The following is a 26341-nucleotide window of genomic DNA, read 5'->3' as shown; positions in this document are numbered from 1 at the left end:
CGGAGTACAGGGTCTGGACCCTTCCCTCAAGCCTTTCTGGTTCTGCTCTCCCACCAAGCTTTAGATGCAAACTTATACTGGAGAAAATTAGCCCCGTCCCTTCCCCCTTCACCCCCAATCTGAGCCTTACTCTGCTATGCAGCCCTACTGGCTGGGGAAATTGGATTAGAATGACCATGGGCCAGCAAAGACTGTCTTCTCACTACATGGATGGACGTTTCAGCCGATAAGTTTAGTAGAACTATTTTTGGCAGATGATGAGACTTCGGAGCTAAATACTGAAGACGAGTATAAGATCTGTCAAATGCGACTTTTTAAAACATTTTTTGTAATATTTGTGGTGTCATGGGAGGTGTTGTGGAGATTTAATTATGGAAAAGAGAAACTCTACCATTGTAGTGATGGTGGGCAAACGTTGGTGATTTACTGGCAAATACATTTCCCAGCAGGCCTTTATTGACCCTACTAACTGGAAGGTTGCTGGGAGGTGGAGTCCATTGGGTTGATAAGCTCTGCCTGCCCTTTTGGAACCTAATCTCACTGGAGTCTTGGGCCCTTCTCTTTCACCAGCTCTCATTTAATCCAAATAAATCTCTTTAGCCAAGGAAGAAAGGAAGGGAGGAAGGAAGGAAAGAGGAAAGGGAGAGAGATAGAGAAAGAGAAAGAAGAAAAGAAAGAAAGAAAGAAAGAAAGAAAGAAAGAAAGAAAGGGAGACAAGAAAGGAAGAAAAAACAAATGAGAGGCAACTACTGTCACTGACCCTTTAAATTTCCTCTGTGCTCAGAGTCAGACCCTCATGCCCTCCAGGGTCTCCAAGGCCTCCCTGTCTGTTTCTCACCGGCAGTCCTGGGGGTGACAGAGAGAGCTTTCTGTCTCAGGTCCCCATGGGCCTGCAGCAGTAAGTCAGAACTGACGCTTCTGCCCCATGTTGAGCACTAACAATATGGCTCATCCTCAGGCTGCAGGCCTGAGAAGGTCCTAGAGGCCTTGTTCCCAGAGTGGGAGCCAGAGAACCGAGCTGAGATCTCCGAGGGCCCATTTCTTCTGAGCGCCACAGTTGTGGTAACGCTGAGAGAAATCTCTTGGGAGCAGCCCACATAATTTGCTCCAACACTGTTGCTAACTCCCGTACAGGTGAGGGTCACCTTCTGCCCCTGAAACCCTGACAGGGAGGCCTCCTGTGTCGGGGCACACTGTGCCCAGGACCCTGCAACAGAGCAGTGGAGACACGGACAGGCAGGTCCTGAGGGAATGCCTCCAGCTTGTTCTTCAAAAGAGGGGAAGAAGGAGGCCAGCACACCCCAGCCCATAATCACTCGCCTTGCTTTCCACAGCCAGTCACCTAGCGGAGAACGAGGGGGGTGAGGAAGAAAGGGGTCCAGGTCAAGGTGGAGACAGCCCAGGCTGTGCCCCTGACTGAGCCCACCAGTGAGAGAACTGCACAAAGCCTCTCTCATCCCCTCCCCACCTTGGAGAGCAGAGAGGAATCCTTCATGCAAATCACTCCCCTCCTGGGTCCCGAAACCTAGTCACTGAATATGGTGACAGCTGAGTGGGGGGCTGGGGAGCCAATTGTGGGCCCTCATGAGCATAGAACAGAGAGTACAAGGCAGGGTTCCAAGACTGGATGCCCAGCTGAGACACCTCTCAGCCATCCCTGCACCTCCCCCAATGCACAGGGACAGACCTCCAGCGCCCCCTGCTGTCTCAGAGTTCAGACTCACTTAGGACTGGGAGAAGGAACTGGATGGAGTTGAGCAGAGAGAGGGACCCTCTGGACTTGAGCCTGCCTGGCACCCCACCCATCCCTACACAGGGGCGGGGGCTTCTGATCCCCCAAGTGCTACCTCCTGTGTGGCAGGCACCACCACACCTCAGTCCTTACTTCAGAGCTGTGGCTTCCTCAGCATGAATCACTCTGTGCCCCCCCACCACTTGGATAGTTGTGTTGTTGGGACGTCAGGTGAGTGACCCCCTCAGGCAAGTTGTGTCCTGAACTGAGGGTTAAGAAGGGCAGAGGGCAGGCTCACCACTCCACAGGCTGTATCAGGAAGGCCTGAGGAGACATCCCATCTCTCTGTCATGTCAGGTCACTTCCCACCCAGGCAAGCCAGTCCCCATAATCCTTTGCACCTGAGCCCATCCTCACACGTGATGGGGCAGGGTCCATTAACAAGAATGCACATGAGATTCTTCAAGGACAGACTGTAATTAGAAACAAGGGGCATGTGCCTCTCACGTTGCCTTTTCCCAAGAGCACCCATAGGCGATAGTCAGCAACACAGTCATCCCAGGATGCAGCCAGGAAGCCCCAGTGGTGAGGGAGACACTGGAGATGACTGGGTCCCCGGCACCAGATGGGTTTCCCTTCCAGACGGGACTGCATATTTGGGAAAACACAGAAGCTTGGGAATTGTAAGGACAGAGCTCATCCCATGACTCAGAAGTTCCTGGTGCTCTAAGCCCTCCTTTCTCAGTGTGCAATGTATTATAATTACTCACACCAAATCCCTTTCTAGTCCTTCTCTGTGTCACACAAGGTTCTACTCCTAGTGTAAATATTCACACAGTTATTTTCCCCAGTGGTTTATCTAATTCATCTCTGCACTGTTCATGACAATACATCTAGGATATATCTCCTGGGATTTATATCACACATATATATGTGTGTGTGTGTATATATATATATATATATATATATATATATATACATATATATATATATATATATATATATATAACACAAACTACGTATAAATAATACATAAGATACAGTTATACACATACACACTTCTGGTCATAGACTCTCGGTTAACATAGTACCGTGTGCTTTAGTCCTGTAAATATTTAATGCCTCCCATTGAATACCTCACATGAAACATCTCCTCCTTGTCTGTCATAGTGAGTCAGATGAAAACCCAACAGGCTCCACGACCTTGACAGTTTTGTTTGTCCTTGCAGCACTGAGTGTCTGCAGCCTACCGGTACTTAGCTGGTGCCCAGGAAAGGTTTCTGATTTAAAAAGAATACATCATTGTACAAAAAAAGAAAAAAATACACATATCCACATTCTTTACCTTATTGCCAAAACTAGTATCTCTTCTTTCGTTTGAAAATCATAATCCATCCACATTTTTAAGCACAGAGGTGGAGGTCATCTTAGACAAACCCTTAGGCCTCACACACAGCCTCCAGGCAATTCCTAAATCCAGGGATCTCCACAATAAATATAATGCTAAAATGTCCACACTACCCAAAGCACTCTGTAAATTCAATGCAATCCCCATAAAAAATCCAATGACGTTTTGCACAGAAATAAAAAAAACACAAATTTTGTATAGAACCAGAAAAGACCCCAAATTGCCAAAGCAATCTTGAGAAGGAACAAACCTCGAGACACCATACTTCGCACTTTCAAATTATATTACAAAGCTGTAGTCATGAAAACCCATGTGGTATTCTTCTCGAGAGACACATAGGTTGATGCCATAGAATAAAAAAACAGAAAGTCATTCACGTTCCTCTTGACCACCAGGGAAGACATAGGCTGAAAACGGTCCTTTGCAAGGTCTCCGGAACAGAGCTACCATGGATTTGGGAGGGAATTCAGAAAGAATATACATGAATACTAGAGAAGATGTCCCAAATGAGATCCTTAGGATCTCACTGATATTTCCTGATGCACTTTGGGAGAGAAAACTGGAATGACTCAGACGTGTGACAATGAGCACATTGACATAGATGCCAGGATAGAGTGTGAATCAACACACTCCATCTGGGTAAGAAGCACATGTAAAGAACAATCTCACCAGGGTCAGGTCCCATCTGCCAAAGTTCCCCATGGGAGCTGCCCTCTGCTCTCTGCTGCTTCCTGCATTGGCACGGGTGCCTGGAGCCCTGTCTCTGCTGTCATATCCAGTTAACTACTTCCCCTATTGGTACACATTTACTGTTAGAGGAATGTGTGTAGAGACAACTCTTCAGTCTTGATCCATGAACAGTCAAGGCAGTCATGGACAGGCTCACCCCCAGGAGTCTGCCCTGAGGTGATGGGGGGCCACGTTGGGAGACCTGGTCTAATGCTTAGGTAGAGGAGAGTGGCTAGAGCAGTGGGGAGGCAGAAGGGGTCTCTGATGGGCTCTGCTCATGTCATAGAATGGCATGTCTGTGTCTGGACATTAAGGGGCACTCAAGGCCTGTTTCTGAGAGGTCACGGTAGATCAGAGATGAGAACTGCCACCTGCCACTGTCTGTGCCCTTGGCTCAGGCCTCACATCTGTGACCTCCCCACCCCTGCCCTGAAATTGCCCCTACTCTGCCCATCCCCCTGACATCCTCAGACAGAGGCACCTAAAGAAGTCGGTGAGGAGTCAGAAAACAGGGGGGTCGCATTTGCATGGTTGGACCCTCCCCCTCTGAACAGATCAAGAGGTGAAGAGAGAGGTTGAGGGAGGCTCTGCTCAGCTGTGAGGCAACAGAAGGCAGGATCGGTGCTGATCTCCGCCATGGCCTGGTCCCCTCTCCTCCTCACCCTCCTCGCTCACTGCACAGGTGACTTGATGTGGGGACACAGGAAGGGGTTCTAGAAGCACAAGTGTGGGCCTGATTCCTCCTCTTCTCTCTAGACCCCAGGAATATCCTCTCTGTTGTTTCTCTTTGCAGGGATTTGGGCTCAATTGGGGCCAAATCAACCATCCTCAGTGTCTGGGGCCCTGGGCCAGAGGGTCACCATCTCCTGCACTGGAGTTGATAGTTACGTGGGTTGGTACCAACAAATCCCAGGAATGGCCCCCAAAGCCATCATCTAAGATAATAGCAACCGACCCTCCGGGGTCCCTGATCGATTCTCCGGCTCCAAGTCTGGCAGCACAGCCACCCTGACCATCGCTGGGCTCCAGGTCGAGGACAAGGCTGATTATTACTGCTCATCGTGGGACAATAGTGTAAAAGCTCACACAATGCTCTAGACCTGTGCGGAAGTGAGACAAAAACCTAGTTGCTCATCTGTAAAGAAGGGAAACACATCAGCAGTTGCCTCCTCAGCTTAGCCTGTGATTCTGCTGCCTCCGTGGCTGATGACTTGGACCCAGGTCCATGCAAGGGCACCTCCCATGAGTGAGGTTGCTCCTTTCCTTTCTGTCCTCAAAGTCACTCTCCGAAAACCCTGCTGACACAAAGTGTTCATGAAAGAGAAATCTCTTGTTTTATCACCTGAGGTATTTTATTTCTAGACCAGATCATATCAATTTTTCTTTCTGATATAAAAATAAATGAAGCATTTTTATTTTTTCTCTGAACTCTAACCATGTGGTGCCTGAAGAATACATCAGCCTTATTTTCATCTGGTACACTTATATCCATGGCAGTGGCTAGTCTCTTCTTCTTATCTATTATTTGCGAAAAAATGCCAATTTAAAATTATAAAATTATGAAGATAAGTTTCAAAACCTTTGTCCATAGGAAAAACCCTGCACTTCAATGTTTATAACAACTTATGCCTAATCACTAAAGCCTGAAAGCAACCTAAACTTGGCACATGGATATGTATTCTAGGTTTAAATGTAAATACCGAAACCAGGAACCAACTAAGAGGTCACCAAGGAGGTGCCACTTTTATAAATAATTTGAGAATTACATCCAACATTGGAAGAAGCAAAACTCTGCAAACATCTGTAGGTCGCGGGGGTGCTAAACGCTGAAAACGAAAGAATCACGTGAACAGAGTAAAACATTCTGCGCCACAGAATTATTGTATATGATACTAATGACACTTAAATGACACTCTGTCATTGTCTGGCATTGTCTCCCAAACAAACACAAACAAATCAGCGCACAACCACCACACATACCCATGTGTGCACACACACAAGGACAGGGTGTGTCTAGGAGCTCACGAGCCAACCTAAAGGGCCCCCAGGAGGCAAAACTGGAAAGATTTCAAGCCCAGGAACATAAAAGGACTGGGTTGTAACTCAGTGTCTACACATATGTCTGCCGTCCATATTGTTCACTGATGGTATAAATATATGGAATCACATGAGACACATTCCCGTGCAGAGATTTCAGGGAACAGGTGTAAACCCTTGGCTTGGATGACGTCAGAAATAACTCCCACTCAGTAAGTATGAACAAAGGCACCAACAAGAGGGACAGTCTGAAGAAGTGTCACAGTAAGAGAAGCTTAAGGACAATTCAAAACTCAATGTCGCACAGAAAATTAAACTGGATCATACAACAGAAAAAGGACACTAGGTAAAAACTAAGAAAATCTAAATAAACTGTGGATATTAATTGTTACGCGTTGAACTGTGTCTGCAACAATTCATGTGATTAAAAGTTCTAAAAACTCCCATATTTCAGGATGAGACCCTATTTGGAAATGAGACTGTTGCAGATGTAATTACCAGGGGGAGACCAGTAGAGTGTAACTGCATGTGTTCTAGGCTTTCTCTGTCTTTGTTTTCCCTCTGCCTCGGTCTGGAATGATGCTGAAAGGAATCTCATATTTTAGCGAAAAAAGCCTACGAACCCATCCTACCTTGTCAGAGAACCCTGGTATTACTGGAAAAAATCCGGACATTTTGTTGTCTTTTCACTGTTAACCCATGGAACATTTACCAAATAAAGATAATAGGGTTGAATGTGAGTGGGATTCCCTTCCCTGAATGCCCCTTAATGGATGAGCAGAGAACAAATTTCTAAGAAGGTAGATTCCCTTGTACTGTATAATGGTTTATATCAATGTTCATCCTGAGAACACTTACAAAACTGGACTAATAGAGAGGCAAACGGGTCATAAGTATACCAGAGAAGAAAATTAAATTCCAGACTGAGTATAAAGGCCTGGTCAAATCCCAGATTGGGAATTAAGTACAGTGGATAACTCTCTGTGGAGAGCCGGTAGTCTGTTGACAAACGGAGACTTCAAAGGCCCCAGAGCCTGTACCATGGAGGTGGTGGGATAACAGGAGATCCTCATAATACAGCAAAAACAGCAATAAGTATTCAAAGTTCAAGGACAACCCCAATGGACTTTTTATCACCTATGAACCGGGAGTGAACCTGGGAAATATGAGGCCTTGAAATTGGTTTTGATTGGAGACAGGTAGGGGTGCCTGGGTGGCTCAGTCGGTTAAGCTTAGGACTTTGGCTCAGGTCATGATCTCGTGGTTCGTGAGCCGAAGCCCTGCCTTGGGCTCTGTGCCACGAAATCAGAGGCTAGAGCCTGCTTCTGATTCTGTGTCTCCCGCTCTCTCTCTGTAACTCCCTGCTCCTTCTGTCTCTGTCTTTCTGTCTCTCTATGTCTTAAAAAAAAATAACCATTAAAACAAATTCAGATTGGAGACTTGTAGTGATGCCAGGGCCCTGCAGCAAGCAAATCCAATGTCAGGGAACACTAATATGTCCAGGAACATAAACACTGTGAACTAATCCCTGGTGAGCAGCCTGGACACTGTTAGGGACCTGAAGAAATATACGTCTCCATCCCAAGCACCCAGGAGAGGATGCACTCATGCTCCTTCCCTGGGCACTGAAAGCTCAAATATCCATCTGCAAAGGTCAGAGTGTCCTCTAGGGATGCTGTGTGTTGTCAGAGCAGCTGGGTGACCAGGACCGGGGTCAGTGGTGGCCTGTTCACACTGGCACTGAGAGGACAGGGATGTGAGGCAGGCCAGCAGGAAAATACCCAAACAGGTATTTTCCCGACAGAGCTTACTACCCGACAGAACTCAGTCCCATGGCCCAGAAGTTCCTGGTGGTCTAAGCCCTCCTTTCTCAGTGTACGATGTATTATAATTACTCCCACCACATCCCTCTCCAGTCCTTCACTGTGTCACACAAGATTCTACTCATAATGAAGATAGTCACAGAATTATTTTCCCCAGTGGTTTATCTAATCCATCTCTGCACTGTTCATTGCAATACATCTAGGATATATCTCCTGGGATTTATATCACACACACACACACACACACACACACACACATATATGTATATATATCACACAAACTACGTATAAATAAAACATAAGATAGAGTTACACGCACATGCACAATTCTAGTCATCGACTCTCAGTTAAAATAGAACCATGTGTCTGGTCATATAAACATTTAATGCTTCCCATTGAATACCACCCATGAAACATCTCCTCCTTGTCTGTCATAGTGAGTCACATGAAAAACCAACATGTTCCACGACCTTGACAGTTTTGTTTGTCCTTTCAGCACTGAGTGTCTGCAGCCTACCGGTACTTAGCTGGTGCCCAGGAAAGGTTTTTGATTTAAAAAGAATACATAGTGAATAAAAAAAGAAAAAATACACATATCCACATTCTTTACCTTATTGCCAAAACTAGTATCTGTTCTTTCGTTTGAATCATCATAATCCATCCACATTTTTAAGCACAGAGGTGGAGGTCATCTTAGACAAACCCTTAGGCCTCACACACAGCCCCCAGGCAATTCCTAAATCCAGGGATCTCCACAATAAATATAATGCTAAAATGTCCACACTACCCAAAGCACTCTGTAAATTCAATGCAATCCCCATAAAAACTCCAAGGACGTTTTGCACAAAAATAAAAAAAACCCCGAATTTTGTATAGAACCAGAAAAGTACCCAAATTGCCAAAGCAATCTTGAGAAGGAACAAACCTCGAGACACCATACTTTGCACATTCAAATTATATTAACAAAGCTGTAGTCATGAACACCAACGTGGTATTGTTCTCGAGAGACACATAGGCTGATGCCATAGAATAAAAAGACCAGAAAGTCATTCACGTTCTTCTTGACCACCAGGGAAGACATAGGCTGAAAACGGTCCTTTGCAAGGTCTCCGGAACAGAGCTACCGTGGATTTGGGGGGGAATATACATGGATCCTAGAGCAGATGCCCCAGATGGGATCCTTAGGGTCTCACTGCTATTTCCTGATGCACTTTGGGAGAGAAAACTGGAATGACTCAGACGTGTGACAATGAGCACATTGACATAGATGCCAGGATAGAGTGTGAATCAACACACTCCATCTGGGTAAGAAGCACATGTAAAGAACAATCTCACCAGGGTCAGGTCACATCTGCCAAAGGCCCCCACGGGAGCTGCCCTCTGCTCTCTGCTGCTTCCTGCATTGGCATGGGCGCCTGGAGCCCAGCCTCCGCTGTCATATCCAGTTACCTCCTTCCCCTTTCGATACACATTTACTGTTAGAGGAATGTGTGTAGAGACAACTCTTCAGGCCTGACCCATTAAGTGGTGTCAAGGGAGCCATGGACAGTCTCACCCCCAGGAGTCTGAGTAGAACAGAGAGTCTGCCCAGAGGTGATGGGGGGCCACGTGAGGAGACCTGGTCTAACGCTTAGGCAGAGAAGAGTGGCTAGAGCAGTGGGGAGGCAGAAGTGGTCTCCGATGGGCTCTGCTCACATCATAAACTGGCATGTCTGTGTCTGGACGCTAGGGGGCACTCAAGGCCTGTTTTGAGGGGTCAGAGTAGATCAGAGCTGTGAATTGCCACCTGCCACTGCCTGTGCCCTCTGCTCAGGCCTCACATCTGTGACCTCCCCACCCCTGCCCTGAAATTGCCCCTACCCTGCCCATCCCCCTGACATCCTCAGACAGAGGCACCTAAAGAAGTCAGTGAGGAGTCAGAAAACAGGGGGGTCGCATTTGCATGGATGGGCCCTCCCCCTCTCAACAGATCAAGAGGTGAAGGGAGACGTTGAGGGAGGCTCTGCTCAGCTGTGAGGCAACAGAAGGCAGGATCGGTGCTGACCTCCGCCATGGCCTGGTCCCCTCTCCTCCTCACCCTCCTCGCTCACTGCACAGGTGACTTGATGTGGGGACACGGGAAGGGGTCCTGGAAGCACAAGTGTGGGCCGGGTTCCTCCTCTTGTCTCTAGTCCCCAGGAATATCCTCTCTGCTGTTTCTCTTACCAGGGATTTGGGCTCAGTCAGGGCCGAATCAACCATCCTCAGTGTCTGGGGCCCTGGGCCAGAGGGTCACCATCTCCTGCACTGGAGTTGGTAGTTACGTGGGTTGGTACCAACAAATCCCAGGAATGGCCCCCAAAACCATCATCTATGCTAATAACAACCGACCCTCCGGGGTCCCTGATCGATTCTCCGGCTCCACGTCTGGCAGCACAGACACCCTGACCATCACTGGGCTCCAGGCCGAAGACGAGGCTGATTATTACTGCTCAACGTGGGGCAGCAGTCTTAGTGCCTACACAGTGGTCCAGGCCTATGGGGAAGTGAGACAAAAACCTAGTTACTCATCTGTAAAGAGGGAAACACATCAGCAGTTGCCTCCTCAGCTCAGCCTGTGATTCTGCTCATTCCGTGGCTGATGACTTGGGCGCAGGTCCATGCAAGGGCACCTCCCGTGAGTGAGGTTCCTCCTGTCCTTTCTGTCTCAAAGTCACTCTCAGAAAACCCTTCTGACACAAGGAGTCTTCATGAAAGAGAAATGTCTTGTTTTCTCAGCTGAGGTATTTTACTTCTAGGCCAGATCATATCAATTTTTCCCTCTGATATAAAAAGAAATGAAGCATTTTCATTTTTCCTCTGAACTCTACCCATGAGGTGCCTGAAGAATAAGTCAGCCTTATTTGCATCTGGAACTATTATCTCATTGGCGGTGGCTAGTGTTGTCTTGTTATCTCTTATTTGTGAAAAAATGCCAATTTAAAAGTATAAAATTATGAAGATAAGTTTCAAAACTTTTGTCCATAGGAAAAACCCTGCACTTCAATGTTTATAACAACTGATTCCTAATCACTAAGGCCTGAAAGCAACTTAAACTTGGCACATGGATACTTATTCTAGGTTTAAATTCAATCACCCAAACCAGACACCAACTAAGAGGTCACCCAGGAGGTGCCACTTTTACAAATAATTTGATAGTTATATCAAACATTGGAAGAAGCAAAACTCTGCAAACATCTGCAGGTCGTGGAGGTCCTAAACGCTGAAAAGGAGTTAATCATGTGAACGGAGTAATACATTCTGAGCCACAGAATTATTCTATGTGATATTAATGGCCCTTAAATGACCCTCTGTCATTGTCAGAATTCACTGAACACTGTACACGCCCCATGTCAGAAACTTAATGTGTACGTAGAAAAATGTAGGAATTTGGGGCACATGATGGAAAGTAGAAGGTGACAAAACTCATGTAGCTGCAGTAACACGAGAGAACCCACGTCAGTGCAGGGGTGGGGCGAGCCGCTGAGCCGAGTGGCTGAAAGTGAGTGGAGCCTCTACGTGTAAAGACATAAGAAACTGCACGAACGTTCTGTCCTCTAGTAACTAAGGTTGTGTCCCGTGGTGGGGGGGGGGGGCAGGTTGACGATCGTGACGTGACTGCACTGTGTACTGTCACCGAACAATGAAGTAAATGGATGGAATGTGGTCCTGGAGCCACAGGTGTCACTTGAGGAAAGGAAAGTCACAGATACAACCAAAGGAGGAGGCTGGAGAGAGGATGTGGTCACGGATTAGAGCCGCAGATGACAGTCTGATGACGTGTGAAGTTTGATGGAGACAGACTTGCATGTGGACACAGTCACCAATATGTCCACGGTCCTGGCTTAGTTTCCTCATGTATTTGTCCTTCATGCGTCACCTGAGTGAAACCGGAAGCAATGATGCCCCATAAGGCCTGAGATGCATTTTCCCAGATATTACCTTCTAATACTATTCTCCCAGGAAGACATGGGGCTTCCTAGGGGGAATCTTAATACCCAGACAGCAATGGTGCAGGATGTGTACGGAGGACCTTATTAGTGTCAGAAAATGAAAAAAGTGCAAGAAAAACCCTGCATTTTAATGTTTCTAACAACTTATTCCTAATCACTAAAGCCTGAAAGCAACCTAAACTTGGCACATGGATATTTATTCTAGGTTTAAAATAATCACCCAAACCAGGAACCAACAACAGGTCACCCAGGAGGTGCCACTTTTATAAATAATTTGATAATTATATCCAACTTTGGAAGAAGCAAAACTCTGCAAACATCTGTAGGTCGCGGGGGTGCTAAACGCTGAAAAAGAATTAATTATGTGAACAGAGGAAAACACTCTGAGCCACAGAATTATTCTATATGATACTAATGGCCCTTAAATGACACTCTGTCATTGTCTGGCATTGTCTCCCAAACGAACGCAACCAAATCAGTGCACAACCGCCACACGTGCACATGTGCGCACATACACAAGGACAGGTTGTGTCTAAGAGCTCACGAGCCAACCGAAAGGGCCCCCATGAGGCAAAACTAGAAAGATTTCAACCACAGGAACATAAAAGGACTGGGTTGTAACTCAGTGTCTACACATATGTCTGCCATCCATATTGTTCACTGATGGTATAAATATATGGAATCACACGAGACACATTCCCATCCACAGATTTCATGGAACAGGTGTAAACCCTTGGCTTGCATGACGTCAGGCATAGCCCCCACTCAGTAAGTATGGACAAAGGCACCAACAAGAGGGACAGTCTGAAGAAGAGTCACAGTAAGAGAAGCTTAAGGACAATTCACAACTCAATGTCGCAAACAATCATAAACTGGATCTTACAACAGAAAAAGGACATTAGGGAAAAATTAAGAAAATCTGAATAAACTGTGGATATTAATTATGAGTTGAACTGTGTCTCCAACAATTCATGCGATTAAGAGTTCTAAAAACTCCCATATTTCAGGATGAGACACTATTTGGAAATGAGACTTTTGCAGATGTAATTACCAGGGTGAGACCAGTAGAGTGTAACTACATGTGTCCTAGGCTTTCTCTGTCTTTGTTTTTCCTCTGACTCGGTCAGAATTTCACCATTTTAGAGAAAAAGGCCTATGAACCCATCCTACCTTGTCCAGAGAACCCTGGTATTACTGGAAAAATCTAGACATTTTGTTGTCTTTTCACTGTGAACCCATGGAACATTTACCATATACAGATAATAGTGTTGAAAGTGAGTGGGATTCCCTTTCCTCAATGCCCCTTAATGGATAAGCAGAGAAAGAATTTCTAAGAAAATAGAGGTCCCTTGAACGGTATAAGGGTTTATATCATGTTCACACGAGAACAATAACAAAACTGGACTAATAGAGAGGCAAATGGGTCATGAGTATAGCAGAGAAGAAAATTAAATTCCAGACTAAGTATAAAGGCCTGGTCAAACCCCAGATTGGGAAGTGAGTACCCTGGGTACTTGTTTGCGGAGAGCCGGTAGTCTTTTGACAAACAGAGACGTCAAAGGCCCCAGAGCCTGTACCATGGAGGTGATGGGATATAACAGGAGATCCTCATAATACAGCAACAACAGCAAAAAGTATTCAAAGTTCAAGGACTTGAATAACCGCCCAATGACTTTTTATCACATAGGAACCGGGAGTGAACCTGGGAAATATGAGGCCTTGAATTTGGTTTTGATTGGAGACAGGTAGGGGTGCCTGGGTGGCTCAATCGGTTAAGCTTAGGAATTTGGCTCAGGTCATGATATCGTGGTTCGTGAGCCGAAGCTCTGCCTTGGGCTCTGTGCCACGAAATCAGAGCCTGGGGCCTGCTTCTGATTCTGTGTCTCCTGCTCTCTCTCTGTAACTCCCTGCTCTTTCTGTCTCCTCTTTCTGTCTATGTCTTAAAAAAAAAATAAACATTAAAACAAATTCAGATTGGAGACTGGTAGTGATGCCAGGGCCTTGCAGCAAGCAAATCCAATGTCAGGGAACACTAATATGTCCAGGAACATAAACACTGTAAACTAAGCCTATGGTGAGCAGCCTGGACGCTGTTAGGGACCTGAAGAAAATTAATGTCTCCATCCCAAGCACCCAGGAGAGGATGCACTCATGCTCCTTCCCTGGGCACTGAAAGCTCAAATATCCGTCTGCAAAGGTCAGAGTGTCCTCTAGGGATGCTGTGTGTTGTCAGAGCAGCTGGGTGACCAGGACCAGGGTCAGCGGTGGCCTGTTCACACTGGCACTGAGAGGACAGGGCTGTGAGGCAGGCCAGCAGGAAAATACCCCAACAGGTATTTTCCAGACAGACCTTACTATCCGACAGAGCTCAGTCCCATGAAGTTCCTGGTGCTCTAAGCCCTCCTTTCTCAGTGTGCAATGTATTCTAATTACTCACACCAGATCCGTCTCCAGTCCTTCTTTGTGTGACACAAGGTTCTACTCCAACTGTAAATATTCATACAATGATTTTCCCCAGTGGTTTATCTAATCCATCTCTGCACTGTTCATGACAATACATCTAGGATATATCTCCTGGGGTTTATATCACACACACACACACACACACACACACACACACACACATATATATATAACATATACTACGTATAAATAAAACATAAGATACAGTTATACACACTTACACTTCTAGTCATCGACATTCGGTTAACATAGCACTGTGTGCTCTAGTCCTATAAATATTTCATGCTTCCCATTGATTACCTCCCATGAAACATTTCCTCCTTGTCTGTCATAGTGACTCACATGAAAACCCAACATGCTCCACGACCTTGACAGTTTTATTTGTCCTAGCAGCACTACGTATCTGCAGCTTATCAGTGCTTAGCTGGTGGCCAGGAAAGGTTTTGAATTAAAAAGAATACATCAGTGAATAAAAAAAGAAAAAATACACATATCCACATTCTTTACCTTATTGCCAAAACTAGTATCTCTCCGTTCATTTGAATCATCATAATCCATCCACATTTTTAAGCACAGAGTGGAGGTCATCTTAGACAAAACCTTAGGCCTCACACACAGCCTCCAGGTAATTCCAAAATCCAGGGATTTCCTCAAAATATAATGCAAAAGTGTCCACACTATCCAAAGCACTCTATAAATTCAATGCAATCCCCATGGAAATTTCAATGACATTTTTCACAGAAATTTAAAAAACCCTGAAGTTTGTATAGAACCAGAAAAGACCCCAAATTGCCAAAGCAATCTTGAGAAGGAACAAACCTCAAGACACCAAACTTCGCACTTTCAAATTATATTACAAAGCTGTACTCATGAAAACAAATGTGGTATTGTTCTCAAGAGACACATAGATTGATGCCATAGAATAAAAGGACCAGAAAGACATTCAAGTTCCTCTTGACCACCACGGAAGACATAGCCTGGAACCAGGTCCTTTGCAAGGTCTCCGGAGAAGAGCTACCATGGATTTGGGAGGGAATTCAGAAAGAATATACATGAATCCTAGAGCAGTTGCCCAAATGGGATCCTTAGGATTCCACTGATATTTCCTGATGCACTTTGGGAGAGAAAACTGGAATCACTCAGACATCTGACAATGAGCACATTGACATAGATGCCGGGATAGAGTGTGAATCAACACACTCCATCTGGGTAAGAAGCACATGTAAAGAATAATCTCATCAAGGTCAGGTCCCATCTGCCAAAGTTCCCCATGTGAGCTGCCCTCTGCTCTCTGCTGCTTCCTGCATTGGCATGGGTGCCTGGAGCCCTGGCTCTGCTGTCATATCCAGTTACCTCCTTCCCCTTTCGATACACCTTTACTGTTAGAGGAATGTGTGTAGAGACAACTCTTCAATCCTGATCCATGAGCAGTCAAGGGAGCCATGGACAGGCTCACCTCCAGGAGACTGAGCAGAACAGAGTCTGCCTTGAGGTGGTAGGAGTCCACGTTGGGAGACCTGGTCTAACGCTTAGGCAGAGGAGAGTGGCTAGAGCAGTGGGAGGCAGAAGTGATCTCTGATGGGCTCTGCTCAAGTCATAAACTGGCATGTCTGTGTCTGGACGCTAGGGGGCACTCAAGGCCTGTTTCTGAGGGGGTCATGGTAGATCAGAGATGAGAACTGCCTCCTGCCACTGCCTGTGCCCTCTGCTCAGGCCTCGCATCTGTGACCTCCCCAACCCTGCCCTGAAATTGCCCCTACCCTGCCCATCCCCCTGACATCCTCAGACAGAGGCACCTAAAGAAGTCAGTGAGGAGTCAGAAAACAGGGGGGTCACATTTGCATGGTTGGGCCCTCCCCCTCTCAACAGATCAAGAGGTGAAGGGAGAGGTGAAGGGAGGCTCTGCTCAGCTGTGAGGCAACAGAAGGCAGGATCGGTGCTGACCTCCGCCATGGCCTGGTCCCCTCTCCTCCTCACCCTCCTCGCTCACTGCACAGGTGACTTGATGTGGGGACACGGGAAGGGGTCCTGGAAGCACAAGTGTGGGCCGGATTCCTCCTCTTGTCTCTAGACCCCAGGAATATCCTCTCTGTTGTTTCTCTTTCCAGGGATTTGGGCTCAGTCGGGGCCGAACCAACCATCCTCAGTGTCTGGGGCCCTGGGCCAGAGGGTCACCATCTCCTGCACTGGAGTTAGTAGTAACGTGGGTTGGTACCAACAAATCCCAGGAATGGCCCCCAAAACCATCATCTATGGTAATAACAACCGACCCTCAGGGGTCCCTGATCGATTCTCCGGCTCCAAGTCTGGCAGCACAGCCACCCTGACCATCACTGGACTCCAGGCCGAGGACGAGGCTGATTATTACTGCTCGTCGTACAGCAGTAGCAGTGCTTACACAGTGGTCCAGGCCTGTGGGGAAGTGAGACAAAAACCTAGTTACTCATCTGTAAAGAGGGAAACACATCAGCAGTTGCCTCCTCAGCTCAGCCTGTGATTTTGCTCATTCCGTGGCTGATGACTTGGACGCAGGTCCATGCAAGGGCACCTCCCGTGAGTGAGGTTCCTCCTGTCCTCTCTGTCCTCAAAGTCATGCTCAGAAAACCCTTCCGACACAGAGTCTTGATGGAAGTCAAATCTCTTGTTTTATCAGCTGAGGTATTTTACTTCTAGGCCAGATCATATCAATATTTCCTTCTGATACAAAAATAAATGAACCATTTTCATTTTTTCTCTGAAACCTACCCATGTGGTGCCTGAAAAATACGTCAGCCTTATTTGCATCTGGTACTATTACCTCCATGGCACTGGCTAGTCTCTTCTTCTTATCTATTATTTGTGAAAAAAGGCCAATTTAAAATTATAAAATTATGAGGATAAGTTTCATAAATTTTGTCCGTAGGAAAAACCCTGCACTTCAATGTTTATAACAACTGATTCTTAATCACTAAAGCCTGAAAGCACCCTAAACTTGGGACATGGATATCTATTCTAGGTTTAAAATAATCACCCAAACCGGGAACCAACAACAGGTCACCCAGGAGGTGCCACTTTTATAAATAATTTGATAATTATATCCAACATTGGAAGAAGCAAAACTCTGGAAACATCTATAGGTCGCGGGGGTGCTAAACGCTGAAAAAGAATTAATCATGTGAACAGAGGAAAACACTCTGAGCCACAGATTATTCTATATGATATTAATGGCACTTAAATGGCACTCTGTCATTGTCTGTCATTGTCTCCCAAACAAACGCAAGCAAATCAGCGCACAACCACTACACATACCCGTGTGCGCACACACACAAGGACAGGATTTGTCTAGGAGCTCACGAGCCAACTTAAAGAGCCCCCATGAGGCAAAACTAGAAAGATTTCAACCACAGGAACATAAAAGGATTGGGTTGTAACTCTGTGTCTACACATATGTCTGCCGTCCATATTGTTCACTGATGGTATAAATATTTGGAATCACATGAGACACATTCCGTGCAGAGATTTCATGGAACAGGTGTAAACCCTTGGCTTGGATGACGTCAGGCATAACCCCCACTCAGTAAGTATGCACAAAGGCACCAACAAGAGGGACAGTCTGAAGAAGTGTCACAGTAAGAGAAGCTTAAGGACAATTCACAACTGAATGTCGCAAAGAATCATAAACTGGATCATACAACAGAAAAAGGACATTAGGTAAAAAGTAAGAAAATCTGAATAAACTGTGGATATTAATTGTTACACGTTGAATTGTGTTGACAACAATTCATGTGATTAAGAGTTCTAAAAACTCCCATATTTCAGGATGAGACCTTATTTGGAAATGAGACTGTTGCAGATGTAATTACCAGGGTGAGACCAGTAAAGTGTAACTGCATATGTTCTAGGCTTTCTCTGTCTTTGTTTTTCCTCTGACTCGGCCTGCAATGATGCTGAAAGGAATCTCACTATTTTAGAGAAAAAAGCCTATGAACCCATCCTACCTTGTCAGAGAACCCTGGTATTACTGGAAAAAATCCAGACATTTTGTTGCCTTTTCACTGTTAACCCATGGAACATTTACCAAATAAAGATAATAGGGTTGAATGTGAGTGGGATTCCCTTTCCTGAATGCCCCTTAATGGATGAGCAGAGAACAAATTTCTAAGAAGGTAGATTCCCTTGTACTGTATAATGGTTTATATCAATGTTCATCCTGAGAACACTTACAAAACTGGACCAATAGAGAGGCAAACGGGTCATGAGTATACCAGAGAAGAAAATTAAATTCCAGACTAGGTATAAAGGCCTGGTCAACACCCAGATTGGGAATTAAGTACAGTGGATACTTCTCTGCGGAGAATAGGTAGTCTGTTGACAAACGGAGACTTCAAAGGCCCCAGAGCCTGTACCATGGAGGTGGTGGGATAACAGGAGATCCTCATAATACAGCAACAACAGCAAAAAGTATTCAAAGTTCAAGGATAACCCCCATGGACTTTTTATCACATAGGAACCGGGAGTGAACCTGGGAAATATGAGGCCTTGAAATTGGTTTCGATTGGAGACTGGTAGGGGTGCCTGGATGGCTCAGTCGGTTAAGCTTCAGACTTCGGCTCAGGTCATGATCTCGTGGTTCGTGAGCCAAAGCCCTGCCTGGGACTCTGTGCCACAGAATCAGAGCCTGGAGCTTGCTTTTGATTCTGCGTCTCCCACTCTCTCTCTGTACCTCTCTGCTCTCTCTCTCTCTCTATGTCTCTCTTTTTTCTTTCTCTCTGTCCTCTCTCTCTTAAAAAAAATAAACATTAAAACAAATTCAGATTGGAGACTGGTAGTGATGCCAGGCCCCTGCAGCAAGCAAACCCAATGTCAGGGAACACTAATATGTCCAGGAACATAAACACTGTAAACTAAGCCTATGGTGAGCAGCCTGGACGCTGTTAGGGACCTGAAGAAAATTAATGTCTCCATCCCAAGCACCAGGGAGAGGATGCACTCATGCTCCTTCCCTGGGCACTGAAAGCTCAAATATCTGCCTGCAAAGGTCAGAGTGTCCTCTACGGATGCTGTGTGTTGTCAGAGCAGCTGGGTGACCAGGACCGGGGTCAATGGTGGCCTGTTCACCCTGGCACTGAGAGGACAGGGCTGTGAGGCAGGCCAGCAGGAAAATACCCCAACAGGTATTTTCCAGACAGACCTTACTACCCGACAGAACTCAGTCCCATGGCCCAGAAGTTCCTGGTGGTCTAAGCCCTCCTTTCTCAGTGTACAATGTATTATAATTACTCACACCACATCCCTCTCCAGTCCTTCTCTGTGTCACGCAAGATTCTACTCATACTGAAAATATTCACAGAATTATTTTCCCCAGTAGTTTATCTAATCCATCTCTGCACTGTTCATGACAATACATCTAGGATATATCTCCCGGGATTTGTATCATATATATAAATATATATATATATATATATATATATATATATATAAATATATATATATATATATATATATATATATAAATATGAAACACAAACTACATATATATAAATGTATGAAACACAAACTACATATATATAAAATATAAGACACAGTTATATACACACATACACACTTCTAGTCATCGACTCTTGGTTAACATAGCACCGTGTGCTCTAGCGTGTAAATATTTAATCCTTCCCATTGAATACCTCACAAGAAACATCTCCTCCTTGTCTGTCATAGTGAGTCACATGGAAACCCAACATGCCCCACGACCTTGACAGTTTTGTTTGTGCTTGCAACACTGAGTGTCTGCAGCTTACCGATACTTCGCTGGTGCTCAGGAAAGCTTTTTGATTTTTAAAGAATACATCCGTGAAAAAAAGGAAAAATCCACATATCCACATTCTTTACCTTATTGCCAAAACTAGTATCTCTTCTATCATTTGAATCACGATAATCCATCCACATTTTTAAGCACAGAGATGGAGGTCGTCTTAGACAAACACGTAGACCTCACATACAGCCTCCAGGTAATTCCTAAATCCAGGGATCTCCACAATAAATATAATGCTAAAATGTCCACACTACCCAAAGCACTCTATAAATTCAATGCAATCCCGTCGGAGGTCGGAAGATGGCGGCATAGGAGGACGCTGGGCTCACCGCGCGTCCTGCTGATCACTTAGATTCCATCTACACCTGCCTAAATAACCCAGAAAACCGCCAGAGGATTAGCAGAACGGAGTCTCCGGAGCCAAGCGCAGACGAGAGGCCCACGGAAGAGGGTAAGAAGGGCGGCGAGGCGGAAGAGGGTAGGAAGGGCGGCGAGGCGGTGCGCGCTCCACGGACTGGCGGGAGGGAGCCGGGGCGGAGGGGCAGCTCGCCGGCCAAGCAGAGCCCCGGAGTCTGGCGGGCAAAAGCGGAGGGGCCTGACGGACTGTGTTCCGACAGCAAGCGCCACTTAGCGTCTGGGAGGTCATAAGTTAACAGCTCTGCTCAGAAAGCGGGAACGCTGGAGGACAAAGGGAGGGAGAGCTGCTGAGCCCCCTGCCGACAGAGCTCAGTTTGGTGGGGAACAAAGGCGCTCGCCAGCGCCATCTCCCCCGCCCATCCCCCAGCCCAAATCCCAAAGGGAACCAGTTCCTGCCAGGGAACTTGCTGGCTCTGCGCAAACACCCCACTCTGTGCTTCTGCGGAGCCAAACTTCCGGCAGCGGATCTGACTCCCTCCCGCTGCCACAGGGCCACTCCTGAAGTGGATCACCTAAGGAGAAGCTAGCTAAGCCTGACCCTCCTGCCCCCGTGCACCTTGCCTACCACCCCAGCTAATACGCCAGATCCCCAGCATCACAAGCCTGGCGTGTGCAAGTAGCCCAGATGGGCCACGCCACCCCACAGTGAATCCCGCCGCTAGGAGAGGGGAAGAGAAGGCACACACCAGTCTGACTGTGGCCCCAGCGGTGGGCTGGAGGCAGACATCAGGTCGGACTGCGGCCCTGCCCACCAACTCCAGTTATACACCACAGCACAGGGGAAGTGCCCTGCAGGTCCTCACCACTCCAGGGACTATCCAAAATGACCAAACGGAAGAATTCCCCTCAGAAGAATCTCCAGGAAATAACAACAGCTAATGAGCTGATCAAAAAGGATTTAAATAATATAACACAAAGTGAATTTAGAATAATAGTCATAAAATTAATCACTGGGCTTGAAAACAGTATAGAGGACAGCAGAGAATGTCTTGCTACAGAGATCAAGGGACTAAGGAACAGTCACAAGGAGCTGAAAAACGCTTTAAACGAAATGCAAAACAAAATGGAAACCACCACGGCTTGGATTGAAGAGGCAGAGGAGAGAATAGGTGAACTAGAAGATAAAGTTATGGAAAAAGAGGAAGCTGAGAAAAAGAGAGATAAAAAAATCCAGGAGTATGAGGGGAAAATTAGAGAACTAAGTGATACACTAAAAAGAAATAATATACGCATAATTGGTATCCCAGAGGAGGAAGAGAGAGGGAAAGGTGCTGAAGGGGTACTTGAAGAAATAATAGCTGAGAACTTCTCTGAACTGGGGAAGGAAAAAGGCATTGAAATCCAAGAGGCACAGAGAAGTCCCTTCAGACGTAACTTGAATCGATCTTCTGCACGACATATCATAGTGAAACTGGCAAAATACAAGGATAAAGAGAAAATTCTGAAAGCAGCAAGGGGTAAACGTGCCCTCACATATAAAGGGAGACCTATAAGACTCGTGACTGATCTCTCTTTTGAAACTTGGCAGGCCAGAAAGGATTGGCACAAGATTTTCAGTGTGCTTGACAGAAAAAATATGCAGCTGAGAATCCTTTATCCAGCAAGTCTGTCATTTAGAATAGAAGGAGAGATAAAGGTCTTCCCAAACAAACAAAAACTGAAGGAATTTGTCACCACTAAACCAGCCCTACAAGAGATCCTAAGGGGGATCCTGTGAGACAAACTACCAGAGACATCACTACAAGCATAAAACATACAGACATCACAATGACTCTAAACCCCTATCTTTCTATAATAGCACTGAATGTAAATGGATTAAATGTGCCAACCAAAAGACATAGGGTATCAGAATGGATAAAAAAACAAGACCCATCTATTTGCTGTCTACAAGAGACTCATTTTAGATCTGAGGACACCTTTAGATTGAGAGTGAGGGGATGGAGAACTATTTAGCATGCTACTGGAAGCCAAAAGAAAGCTGGAGTAGCCATACTTGTATCAGACAAACTAGACTTTAAATTAAAGGCTGTAACAAGAGATGAAGAAGGACATTATATAATAGTTACAGGGTCTATCCACCAGGAAGAGCTAACAATTATAAATGTCTATGCACCGAATACCGGAGCCCCCAAATACATAAAACAATTATTCATAAACATAAGCAACTTTATTGATAAGAATGTGGTCATTGCAGGGGACATTAACACTCCACTTACAGAAATGGATAGATCATCTAGACACACGGTCAATAAAGAAACAAGGGCCCTGAAAGATACATTGGATCAGATGGACTTGACAGATATATTTAGAACTCTGAATCCCAAAGCAACAGAATATACTTTCTTCTCGAGTGCACACGGAACATTCTCCAAGATAGATCATATACTGGGTCACAAAACAGCCCTTCATAAGTTTACAAGAATTGAAATTATACCATGCATACTTTCAGACCACAATGCCATGAAGCTTGAAATCAACCACAGGAGAAAGTCTGGAAAACCTCCAAAAGCATGGAGGTTAAAGAACACCTGACTAAAGAATGAGTGGGTCAACCAGGCAATTAGAGAAGAAATTAAAAAATACATGGAAACAAATGAAAATGAAAATACAACAATCCAGACGCTTTGGGATGCAGCGAAGGCAGTCCTGAGAGGAAAACACATCGCAATCCAGGCCTATCTCAAGAAACAAGAAAAATCGCAAATACAAAATCTAACAGCACACCTAAAGGAACTAGAAGCAGAACAGCAAAGGCAGCCTAAACCCAGCAGAAGAAGAGAAATAATAAAGATCAGAGCAGAAATAAACAATATAGAATCTAAAAAAACTGTAGAGCAGATCAACGAAACCAAAGTTGGTTTTTTGAAAAAATAAACAAAATTGACAAACCTCTAGCCATGCTTCTCAAAAAGAAAAGGGAGATGACCCAAATAGATAAAATCAAGAATGAAAATGGAATTATTACAACCAATCCCTCAGAGATACAAACAATTATCAGGGAATACTATGAAAAATTATATGCCAACAAATTGGACAACCTGGAAGAAATGGACAAATTCCTAAACACCCACACTCTTCCAAAACTCAATCAGGAGGAAATAGAAAGCTTGAACAGACCCATCACCAGTGAAGAAATTGAATCGGTTATCAAAAATCTCCCAACAAATAAGAGTCCAGGACCAGATGGCTTCCCAGGGGAATTCTACCAGACGTTTAAAGCAGAGATAATACCTATCCTTCTCAAGCTATTCCAAGAAATAGAAAGGGAAGGAAAACTTCCAGACTCATTCTATGAAGCCAGTATTACTTTGATTCCCAAACCAGACAGAGACCCAATAAAAAAAGAGAACTACAGGCCAATATCCCTGATGAATATGGATGCAAAAATTCTCAATAAGATACTAGCAAATAGAATTCAACGGCATATAAAAAGAGTTCTTCACCATGATCAAGTGGGATTCATTCCTGGGATGCAGGGCTGGTTCAACATTCGCAAATCAATCAACGTGATACATCACATTAATAAAAAAAAAAGAGAAGAGCCACATGATCCTGTCAATCGATGCAGAAAAGGCCTTTGACAAAATCCAGCACCCTTTCTTAATAAAAACCCTTGAGAAAGTCGGGAGAGAAGGAACATACTTACACATCATAAAAGCCATTTATGAAAAGCCCACAGCTAACATCATCCTCAACGGGGAAAAACTGAGAGCTTTTTCCCTGAGATCAGGAACACGACAGGGATGCCCACTCTCACCGCTGTTGTTTAACATAGTGCTGGAAGTTCTAGCATCAGCAATCAGACCACAAAAGGAAATCAAAGGCATCAAAATTGGCAAAGATGAAGTCAAGCTTTCGCTTTTTGCAGATGACATGATATTATACATGGAAAATCCGATAGACTCCACCAGAAGTCTGTTAGAACTGATACATGAATTCAGCAAAGTGGCAGGATACAAAATCAATGTACAGAAATCAGTTGCATTCTTATACACTAACAATGAAGCAACAGAAAAATAAATAAAGAAACTGATCCCATTCACAATTGCACCAAGAAGCATAAAGTACCTGGGAATAAATCTAACCAAAGATGTAAAAGATCTGTATGCTGAAAACTATAGAAAGATTATGAAGGTAGTTGAAGAAGATATAAAGAAATGGAAAGACATTCCCTGCTCATGGATTGGAAGAATAAATATTGTCACAATGTCAATACTACCCAAAGCTATCTACACATTCAATGCAATCCCAATCAAAATTGCACCAGCATTCTTCTCGAAACTAGAACAAGCAATCCTAAAATTCATATGGAACCACAAAAGGCCCCGAATAGCAAGAGTAATTTTGAAGAAGAAGACCAAAGCAGGAGGCATCACAATCCCAGACTTTAGCCTCTACTACAAAGCTGTCATCATCAAGACAGCATGGTATTGGCACAAAAACAGACACATAGACCAAAGGAATAGAATAGAAACCGCAGAACTAGACCCACAAACATATGGCCAACTCATCTTTGACAAAGCAGGAAAGAACATCCAATGGAAAAAAGACAGTCTCTTTAACAAATGGTGCTGGGAGAACTGGACAGCAACATGCACAAGGTTGAAACTAGACCACTTTCTCACACCATTCACAAAAATAAATTCAAAATGGATAAAGGACCTGAATGTGAGATAGGAAACTATCAAAACCCTAGAGGAGAAAGCAGGAAAAGACCTCTCTGACCTCAACCGTAGCAATCTCTTACTCGACACATCCCCGAAGGCAAGGGAATTAAAAGCAAAAGTGAATTACTGGGACCTTATGAAGATAAAAAGCTTCTGCACAGCAAAGGAAACAACCAACAAAACTAAAAGGCAACCAACGGAATGGGAAAAGATATTTGCAAATGACATATCGGACAAAGGGCTAGTATCCAAAATCTATAAAGAGCTCACCAAACTCCACACCCGAAAAACAAATAACCCAGTGAAGAAATGGGCAGAAAACATGAATAGACACTTCTCTAAAGAAGACATCCGGATGGCCAACAGGCACATGAAAAGATGTTCAGCGTCGCTCCTTATCAGGGAAATACAAATCAAAACCACACTCAGGTATCACCTCACGCCAGTCAGAGTGGCCAAAATGAACAAATCAAGAGACTATAGATGCTGGAGAGGATGTGGAGAAACGGGAACCCTCTTGCACTGTTGGTGGGAATGCAAATTGGTGCAGCCGCTCTGGAAAGCAGTGTGGAGGTTCCTCAGAAAATTAAAAATAGACCTACCCTATGACCCAGCAATAGCACTGCTAGGAATTTACCCAAGGGATACAGAAGTACTGATGCCTAGGGGCACTTCTACCCCAATGTTTATAGCAGCACTCTCAACAATAGCCAAATTGTGGAAAGAGCCTAAATGTCCATCAACTGATGAATGAATAAAGAAATTGTGGCTTATATACAGAATGGAATACTACGTGGCAATGAGAAAGAATGAAATATGGCCTTTTGTAGCAACGTGGATGGAACTGGAGAGTGTGATGCTAAGTGAAATAAGCCATACAGAGAAAGACAGATACCATATGGTTTCACTCTTACGTGGATCTTGAGAAACTACACAGAAACCCATGGGGGAAGGGAAGGAAAAAAAAAAAAAAAAGAGGTTAGAGTGGGAGAGAGCCAAAGCATAAGAGACTGTTAAAAACTGAGAACAACTGAGGGTTGATGGGGGGGTAGGAGGGAGGGGAGGGTGGGTGATGAGTATTGAGGAGGGCACCTTTTGGGATGAGCATTGGGTGTTGTATGGAAACCAATTTGACAATAAATTTCATATATTGAAAAAATAAATAAATAAATTCAATGCAATCCCCATAAAAATTCCAATGAAGTTTGCACAGAGATAAAAAAGAAAAAAAACCTGAATTTTGTATAGAACCAGTAAAGACCCCAAATTGCCAAAGCTATCTTGAGAAGGAACAAACCTTGAGACA

General features: G+C 44.9%; 2 protein-coding genes, 1 long non-coding RNA gene and 1 gene segment (V, D, J or C); all 4 read left to right on the top strand.

The window, feature by feature from the left end:
- LOC123587584 (immunoglobulin lambda-1 light chain-like) overlaps positions 1–26341 on the top strand; it is an 876584-nt gene that overhangs the window by 197011 nt on the left and 653232 nt on the right. The window lies entirely within an intron of this gene.
- The window catches only part of LOC123587586, a 1001573-nt gene that overhangs the window by 345258 nt on the left and 629974 nt on the right, over positions 1–26341 (top strand).
- The window catches only part of LOC123587588 (immunoglobulin lambda-1 light chain-like), an 824513-nt gene that overhangs the window by 173085 nt on the left and 625087 nt on the right, over positions 1–26341 (top strand). The gene's annotated exons all lie outside the window — the stretch shown is intronic.
- On the top strand, positions 4439–4815 carry LOC123587611. Its single transcript, XR_006707411.1, has 2 exons — positions 4439–4551; positions 4663–4815. It is a non-coding gene; the product is annotated as an uncharacterized LOC123587611 (long non-coding RNA).

This window comes from Leopardus geoffroyi, chromosome D3 (genome assembly GCF_018350155.1).
Source record: "Leopardus geoffroyi isolate Oge1 chromosome D3, O.geoffroyi_Oge1_pat1.0, whole genome shotgun sequence".
NCBI classification, from domain to species: Eukaryota; Metazoa; Chordata; class Mammalia; order Carnivora; family Felidae; genus Leopardus; species Leopardus geoffroyi.
This window is presented reverse-complemented; position numbering and strand designations above follow the sequence as displayed.